Raw genomic sequence first — 9,698 nt, 5'->3', positions numbered from 1 at the left:
ATTTTTTTGTCTTTGTGAGTTTGTTGTTTGTAATTCTATGTAATAATTTGATCTGATTTTATAATGAAGGCTGCTTTATGCTAGTAAGTTTGATTGCTTGATTGATTCTGGTTCAATTAGAGTCTGACTAGAGCCTGTATCAGCTGCTCCGAAGGAAAACAGGAACTAAAATAAACAGAACCATTTATTTCTGTTTATTTCTTAAAAAAAAAAAAAAAAAAAAATTTAAATATATATTTTTTAAGAAAATAAAAAAATTCTGTTTATTTCCAAGAAATAAATGGTTCTGTTTATTTCCAGAATTAAACAAGATCTCTGAGCGAAACTGGCTTTAGATCCAAACTGTTTAACAGCAAATGGACGTCGTCCCAGTAACACCATCCACTGGTTTGTGGTTTAATTGGCGAGGCATTCTACTGGTGTAGGGATGAAATTAAGTGAGAATCCACGTCCACCACCTTCCTCACTGTGCATTTTAAACAGCTGTGCCTCATGAAGTTGTCCAAAATGTGAAACTTTCCAAACTTACCAAACAGCTTTTGTAACGAGGCTGTAAGCGTCTTTACTTCTTCACCAGTGGGTCCACTGGGAATGATGGGAAGAGCCTGAAGACCAAGAGGAAGAATTCATGAGAAAATCAAACGACCGTTTTGCATTTTAACGTTAAACGTTTGAAAATGCAGGTGTGTTCGTTTATAGTGCACTTTAAAAATGTCATGTTTTTAATCAAATTAATTCATGTTTTCAGAAGCAGAGCTGCTCTGCTGAGTCATAAGTAATGGTAACATATGACTCCTAATTAGCTCCCCAGAGAAACCTGATGTTTGCTGCTGGCCTTTAGACGCCAGAAGGTCAGAGGTCAGTGCAGTTCACTAATTCACTACTCCGAGGGGCAAATAGCAGTTCTTTCATTTTCCTTTTTTTGCAAACTTAAGCTATTAAGCTACTTATGAATGTTTAATTTTGTTACTATGCTACAGCATGTAGAAACAGCTAGATTAAACTACTAAAGCATTTAGTTCACAACTGTATTGTATCTTAAATTTTAACAAATTTGGAGAAATGTTTGTATTTGTACTTAGATAAGCAAGTAAGAGTTTCCAACATTTATGTAAAACAACTTGCAGCATTAAAATAGAATAGAAAAATTATTAAGTGACACACAATTTAGCGAGACGTGCTGATGATGCAAAATCCTGGCTGGATGTTGTTACATGAAGGAGGGGAACCTTAACTTATATACGAATTATTATTATTTTTTTTTTTAAATGCATAAATGCACACTGCAAAAACACAAAATGTTACCAAGTAAGTTTGGTCTATTTTCTAGGCAAGACGTCTTACTTAAGATGTTCAGCAGATTATATGAGCTTATTTTAAGTCAATAATTCCTTAATATTGATAAAAACGTTCTAGTTCCACTGGCAGATTACTGAATTTATAACATGAGGAAAATATCTTGTTATAAGTGAAATAATCTGCAAATGGAACAAGTTCTTTTTTAAAATCAATTTTAAGGAATTAGTTACTTAAAACAAGCTCATATATTTGCTGAAAGTTGCTTCTTAGTTCAATTTGTCTTATTTTAAGTGAACTAAGATGTCTCCACCAGAAACTAGACCAGAAATACTTTGTAAGATTTTGTGTTTTTGCAGTGTGGAATGAAGATTTGGTGTTTTTTTCTGTAAAAACACCAAATCTTACCAAATATTTTTGATCTAGTCTCTGTGAAAACATCTTAATACAGTTGAAATGAAACAAAACTAACTTACGAGTAACTTTTCAGTAAAAAAGGAGTTTAAATCAATAATTCTTGAACATCAATAAAAAACTACAGGTTGCACTGAAGTTATTTCAAGGAAACAAATCTGCCAGTGGAACAAAAACGTTTTGATCAATATTAAGCAATTATTGACTTAAAACAAGCTCCTTTAAATTGCTGAAAATCAATTTTTTATTATTTCAAGTAAACTGAGATGTTTCCACCAGAAATTAAACCAAAACTATCTGGTAAGATTTGGTGTTTTTGCAGTGCATCACTTGTTTGCACAATGGTTTCTCTCTAGAATACGCTAACAGTATGTTTTGTGTTCTTGTAATCCAGTCATCCAGTCCCCCTTACTCCACCCTTCCTCTCCACGCCGCTCTCTAAGGAGTTAGAAAGAAAGAAATCCAGCAGACAGGAGCCCAAACCAGTCATCAGCGAGAAGGAGAGCCCTTGGTTAGAGGCTTCAAAGAGAGTATTTTAGATGTGTCTGAACAGAAAACAAGTACCGTACATCTGAAATTCAAAAAAAAGAAAAGAAAAAAACTCCCAGCATCCTTGACCAAGTTCCAAGAAACGATGAAAATCTTAATTTATCGGAAGAATCTCATGAAACCCGTGAAGGGAGCGAACGGGCTTGATGGTTGGTGTTTTTTAGAAGTGCAGGATGTTTCACTGTGTGAGAGGAACGTCCTCCAGAGAAGAAATCAGGTGGTTTTTATTGTTTCAGCGGTGATGGCTGTGATTGTGTTTGGCATACTGATCAGGACAGAATTCCCAAAATTCATCCATAATTCAGGTCAGCATGACAGATGGGCAGGTTTACTGTTTTACTGATGTAGTGAAACGACGAGATGAAGCCAGGAGACATGAGCAGGAGAGATGTACTACATTTTAGAAACTAAATATAAAGTCTGGTGCAGCGATTTTCAAAAAATACTCAAACTGCTTTTAAATATTTCACGTTTTGTCTCATTACAATCATTTTTATTTAAGCCAATTAGTGTGAAGTGACAGAAAAAGTCTGAAATTTAACACCAATTCTATTAGATTAACATACATTTAGACTTTGACTAGGCCTTTCTAATACATAAATATGATTTGATGTAAATTGATGTGGCGTTGCGTGAGTTTTGTGGTTTTAGGGATACATTTTCACTCAAAAATTAAAGTCATCCTAAAATACAAGCAACTCAAAGCATTTGTCTTTTTATTTCTGTCTGTTTTGCTTTTATTTTAGTTTCTGCAAATAGGAAGGTGGAACTCAAACGAAGACTTGGACGCACCTTTTATTTCTAACTTGGCTAATTGAAGCTATTTTTTTTTAGAAAAGGGAACATATCCTGCTTTTCTTGATGATTATTGCATTAAAATTACTTTTTGAAGATCATCAATAAAAAAAATAAAATAAAATAAAAACATCAACCCCAAAAGATAGGAAACTGTCTGCCATTTTTAAGGCATATGTGCAACATTTTTAATAAATAATAAAAAAAAGTAAAAATAGGTGGATATTAGCATTTTAATGATTCGAGTCTTTGGGAAATCACTGTAGCTGAAAATAAGTCTGTCTTTTTGGTATTAATTGTTTTATTACTTTTAACAAACATATTTTTAATTAATTTTGATGTTGTGAAGTTGTTATAAATATTCTATATAAACATTGACTTATTTAGATTCCCTTTCAACAAAAGTCTAACTTCTTCAATAGTTAATGCAGTTTTTAAAACAAATAAAGAAATGCATCCAAACTTATTTTTGCATCATTTTTTCCAGGATCTTAGTAAGGAATTGAGATGAATATTTTATAGCGTAAACCATCTGCGCAGCGTCACTGTGTGGGTCCGGTTTATGCAGAGTGACAGATCCGTCAGGGTTCATCCCTTCCCATGTCAATAAAATGTGGAAAATCTGAGTTTGTACCACAGGAAGAAACAACAGATCGATAAGTCCTGAATATGAATTCTGCTTCGTTTGGGTTGTTCATGTTGTTGCCATGCATGGACGGCGAGTGGGTCAGAAACTCGCTCCGCTCCGAGCCACAGATCATGACCCCTGCTGTGTTTACTGCAACAGCACTGTTCAATAAAACATAACGTTTCTATATACATATACTGTGCATATACAAAAGATGCACAGTGGGGAATCCAGAGCAGGTACGCTCTAAATGTAGAAGAAATAAAAACGTCCATTTGGAAGAACTAGCCTTGATCGCATCGTTCATTTTAATCTCTAAAGTAATAATCTCTCAATGCTTACGTAGCTAATCTGCAGTCATGGAGAGTCTAACTTATTCTTACAAGTACAGAAAATACAACTGATGTTTGCAACTTCCTATATGACGGCAGAAACTACAGCAAAGCAGTTTGTTTTGGGATGTAATGATATTTATATTAGAATATGTGGTTACAGTGAAAAAACACAATCTTACCAAGTATTTTCATCTAGTTTCTAGTGCAAATGTCTTAATGCACTTGAAATGATACAAAACTAACTTACAAGGAACTTTCCAACAAGATGCACGAACTTATTTAAAGTCAACAATTCCTTTCTATTGATGGAAAAGTTCTAATTTCATTGGCAGATTATTTCACTTATAATATGGGGAAAATGTCTTATTATAAGTTAAATAATCTGCCAATGAAATTAGCAGATTATTTCATTAATAGTGAGGGATTGTTGACTTTAAATATGTCCCCATACCTTGAAGAAAAGTTACCGTTTTGTCTTATTTCAGCTGAACTAGGGTGTTGGCACTAGAAACTAGATGAAAACATTGGGTAAAATTTGGTGTTTTTGTAGTGCAACACAAAATCTTACCAAGTGTTTTGGTCTAGTATCTTGTGCGGTTATCTTAATACACTTAAAATACGACAAAACTAACTTATCAGTAGTTTTTCAGAAAGCTATATAAGCCTGTTTTAAGTGAATATTTCCTTAATATTCATTTTAAAAATGTACTAGTTCCAACAGCAGATTGTTTCACTTATAACAAGACATTTTTCCAATTTTATAAGTGAAATAATCTGCCAGTGGAATGAGAACTTTCCATCAAAATTCAAGAATTATTGACTTAAAACAAAGTATTATATCTTGCTAAAAAGTTAGTTGCAAGTTAGTTTTGTTATATTTGAGGTTTATTAAGATGTTCCACATGAAACTAGAGCAAGCATATTTGGTGGGATTTTATGTTTTTGCAGTGTAAGGTTATATTTCTTCTCCATGAAGAAATGAAATCCTTTCCCAATTACAACAAACCACCAAAGAAGAAACATCGGCTTCCCTACAGAATACGCAGGACTGAGAGTACTGTAGTTTTGGAATGAAAATAGGTCTGAGAAATAAAAAGTATGCACTTTCATCATTTTTATGATCAGTAATGACTCAGTAGTGCATGTTCAGCCCTACAGTAGAAAATTACCAATCATAAAAAGTCAAACAGAGAATGCCAAAAACATTTTCTACCTCTGTTCTTGTCAAAGTTAGTTTCTTCTGGTCACCTTCAAATCGTTCAAAGCTCAAAGGACCTATTTAAAAAGTACAACCATTACTTGTTACTTTTACGGTCCTTGGACAAAACACCAGAACTTTTCTGATTAAATTAAAGGAAAGTTCAGGAACAGTCACAATTTACTGCGCATTGCTGTGCTTTGTTGGCTGGTAGTTTGATAACTGCACTGCAAAACACAAAATCTTGCCAAGTATTTTGGTTTACTGTCTAGTGCAAATGTCATAGTACACTTCAAACGAGACAAATTGGCGAATTGGAACTGGAACATTTTTCCAGTTGTTTTTTTTCCTGCTTTAAGTTAAAAAAAATCTGCCAATTCAATTATTATTATTATTAGAATTGATTGTTGTTTTAGGTGGATAATCAAAATTGATTTACTTGCTGAAAATGTACTGTTAAGTTACTTTTCTTATTTCAAGTGTACTAAGATATTTGCACTGGAAACTAGACCAAAAAACCTTTTAAGCTTTATTTTTTGCAGTGTGTAATGTGGTGTTTACCATTATGTGTGTTACCTCTTGTAACCCTTCTATGTTCGTCTCAGGTCCGGTAGGTTGATTTCCCGACAGAAACATTCAGGTTCACCGAATTTATTCTAACAATAGAGGAAATAAAGCTGGTGGTTAACATCAGTCCAGCAGATTCTGCTCCTATACATTAAATAAAATATAATAAATGACCCTCAACAAACTGCAAAGCAATATCTACCAATGAGCAGTTGGCAGCAGTCAGGAGTTGTAAATTTAAATATAGCTAAAATGGATAACATTAATAATTATAACTGTTAATAACATATACAAAACATAGCAAAATTACTCATGAACACTGTATATGATTAAATCTGTCTAAAATATATGTTAAAATATAACTTTTGTAAAGAAAACACAGAGCTGATTCTGATACAAACCACAGTTTCAAATGGCAGCAGAGAAAAAGGGGGCGGAGCTGACGGTCAGTGGTTGCTACGGCAACCAGCAACTGCCAAAAGCGTCAGAACAGAACTCAAAACATCAACAACAATTGGTTGGAGAAACAACTTCTTGACCAAACAAAATACATTCAAATAATAAATAAACTAATTTTGACAAACTTAACATCTATAATGTTGTTAAAACAAATCCTGACACCTTTGACCTTATTTTACGTTGTAAGAAAAGGCGCCCCTTGTAAAGAGTCACAGCTAGTTCTATTTATTATCAAATAAATCTTTACTTGTGCTTCCAACAACTCTGTTTACTCAGACATTAGATTTGTTGAGCATCGATTAGCATTGTGAAGTTTTTCATTGCTTTTGTGTGTTTTGTAAGTGATTAAAAGACGTGGAGGAAAGATCTACACTTAGGAAACAAAAGTCCTTCTTTTCACAGACTGACTTAACGTCCTGCTGGTGTGTGTGTGTGTGTGTGTTTATCTGAGCTGGTGTCGACTCCAAGGCATCAGAATCAGCAGAATCTCTGTTTGGGAGTGTTTGTGTTGGTGTTTTAACAGACTCTGGCTGATTGTTTTTCTACCTTTTTTTATTTTTTCAGGTGGATTTGGTGTGGGAATCCCTGTGGGAGGTCAACACAAAAAGCTCGCGAACACACACGCTCTTTACCTTACACTCCTGGTGTAAACAGTGGCAGCGGCCACTTCGCTGTCGTCACAGTTTGTTTCTGTTGGGGCGCCTCACCTGTCAGCAGGCAGATGGCTGTGGGGGGCAAAGGTCACAGCGGGGGGTTACAGAGGGTTCACAGATGAGTGATTAGACAGAGAGAGAGTTACACTGAGGTGTCAGTTGGCTGTTTCTTCACTCATCTGATCATATTTGAACTAAAGCGACTCTTAATCTGAATGTTTACAGATAACTTATCTCTCACTAAGTGCTACTGATTCTTGTTTGCCGCCTTTATTGACAATAAAGCTATTCACTGCCAGCAGATTCAACCGACTGGAACAGAGTTAAGAACAAATACTGTGTTTTCATCTCCCACAGCATGATTCCACCACTCCCATGCTTCACAGCTGGTTACGCTTTGCTAGGTTTGGGTTGAAAGCCTCATACAGACAGCAACAAATATTCTCCGTTTCATTATAGCCAAAAAATAAATCTTTGGATTTTTAGTCACATTTCTAATAAAAATGTGTGAAAAAAAACATAATTTTACAAATGCGGTGATTCCATTAAATAAGAGATGCAATTAAAATTACATGTGAATGAGATAAATCATTAAAAGTCATTGTAGTGACTGATGTAAACACAGGAGATGTTCTAATATTTCATGTCATCATCAGAGGAGATGCTAACGTCTCTGTTGTGTGTTGGAGCCTCTTGGGAGTTTCTGCTGTGTTTTTGGCGAATTTACATGAAAAGCTACAGATTCAACATTTTCAAATGACAAACTTTGACAATGACTCTGATCTCTGGTGGAACCAGGAGGCCAGTGGCTACAATGTTTTACTGTTTTTCACCCATCTGCAAAAAATATATATATAATTATGCAACAATGCTGCTGTATAAGAATTGGTTTGATGCAAAAAACAAAACAAAGTTTTTCCAGTTTTGGGAGAAATACCAACTAGTTGTTTTTTTCCCAAAAACATTTTTGCCCCTCAAATAATTACTGTGTTTTTATTAAGCAAAAAAAAAAAAAAACTTTTTTAATTCCAATTTGTGCAATTTTACAGTCAATTGAAACACAGCTTCTGATCCCAAACACACATCGACTTGACTTTAACTTCTGAGTCCAGTGACGACATCATATTTGATTTTAATCTATATAGATCCCTATAAACTTATCTGCACATTTATTTAAAAGATAACCATGAATAATGCCTACACATAGCATTTTGTTTTGCTTAATATGAAACATTGTACATTTCGCTTTCTTTTAGCTTCAGAGAAGGTGGCAGAAATCTGAAAGTCAAGACCTGCCAGATAAGTTACAGTTCATCATAACATTTGCTTGGATGCATAAAACTATTCCAAAAATGTAGGGAAAGTCAGGTTTTAGTTAAAAAGTGCAAAAAGCATCTTAATTTCAGAAATGTCGAGTACAAAAATAAACAAAAACAAAACCATTGGACAGACTTTATTCAGTTTATAAAGGAAAACAGTTATTGTTCTCCAGATAGTGAAGGTGGAAAAACCTCAAACTTACATAGTTTTACTGAAACATGTCCACAGGACAAAACACATCCGAACTCATTCTGGGGTCGTGAAATTTAGCTAAAACTTAAGCATTCATTCCTCTCCAAGCCCCAATCCTAATGAAAAGCATAAACTTTATTTGAAATGAACCAATTCTGCAAATTATTTCAGTTTCCTGATGGCTATAAGAAGTACGGAGTCGAAGTTCAACTCGCTTATGAACTAAAAATAAATGTGGTGTATAGTTGACTGTGTATGAATAGTTCTGGCTCTGTGCATATTAGAGAAAAACCAAAATAAATGACAAACCTGTGCACCGTATTCTTGTTTATTTTCTCCTTTCCGTCCCTCATCTTCCTGTTAACACTTTTCTTCCTCCGCCGCCCCCTCACTGAAAGCCCAGTCCTGCAGATAAAGGGGTAGACCCCTAATTTACCATCTCCTCTGTTCCCACAGCCTACCAACACTCCCTCAGAGGTCAGAGGTCAAACTTAAATGCTGCCAGACTATCTGGGAATCTTGTGGGCAGTTACATTTTTGTTCAGCTGAAGTCAAATATAGTCATGGGTGGCAACTGCTGAAAGTGCAGCTCAGTAAACAAAACTAAAAAAAAAAACCCACACACCCATAATCAGACTTTATTGACACAAGTGCAGCCATTAGCAGGAGAAATAATCAAAGAGGTTCGGACAAAGGCTCCATTTTCCCCGTCAAGGTGTTGGAGCAGAACATCAATGCTTCTTTGATTACAGCCTGAGCATCACCTTCAGAGCTCCACAACAAACCATTGGAAGAAACATTTCACTTGCAGCGGATTTCAATAACTCATTTTGTGCAGCTTGTTTGCAAAAAAGTCAAGCGGAGGGACATTCCAGCGAGACTCCTCTCCTGGAAGGGAAGACGCCATGGGAAAACACGCTGGATTAAAAATAAAATAATGCTGGGGCATTCATGCCAGACCCTCCAAGCAGCGCGCATTCTTCTCATAAGTGCCCTTCATTGATCGAGGCGGTCGGCGGCGGAGCGCTTCGTTTTCACCCCCGTCCCTCATCCCAGACGGACCAGCGAGTCAACAGCTCTGGCTGCGTTTTTAAGTGCTTCCCGGGTATCCGTCGTCGCGTTTGCCCCGGCAGAGCGCGTTCCTTCGCCCGCGTTAGCATTCAGTCCGCATAGGTCAGCCTTTGTGCTCACCCGGCCGCCGCGTCGCGTCGTTACAGTTCATGTTTGGGTAAACAAGCGCAGAAGAAAGTCAATCGAAGCTGAAATCGAACTGCACACACACAGAACATGTT

The 9,698-nt window shown here is 35.8% G+C and overlaps 1 long non-coding RNA gene across 1 annotated transcript; it reads right to left on the bottom strand.

Annotated features, from left to right (window-relative positions):
• Nucleotides 1-529: 529 nt before the first annotated feature.
• On the bottom strand, nt 530-6,199 carry LOC114148850 (uncharacterized). Its single transcript, XR_003596366.1, has 3 exons — nt 6,184-6,199; nt 5,792-5,871; nt 530-605 (listed from the first exon to the last, which is right to left on the bottom strand). It is a non-coding gene; the product is annotated as an uncharacterized LOC114148850 (long non-coding RNA).
• Between the last annotated feature and the right edge of the window lie 3,499 nt (nt 6,200-9,698).

Source organism: Xiphophorus couchianus, chromosome 7, assembly GCF_001444195.1.
Source record: "Xiphophorus couchianus chromosome 7, X_couchianus-1.0, whole genome shotgun sequence".
In the NCBI taxonomy this organism is placed as follows: Eukaryota; Metazoa; Chordata; class Actinopteri; order Cyprinodontiformes; family Poeciliidae; genus Xiphophorus; species Xiphophorus couchianus.
Note: the sequence above shows the minus strand (reverse complement) of the source record. Positions and strands in the feature narration are given on the sequence as shown.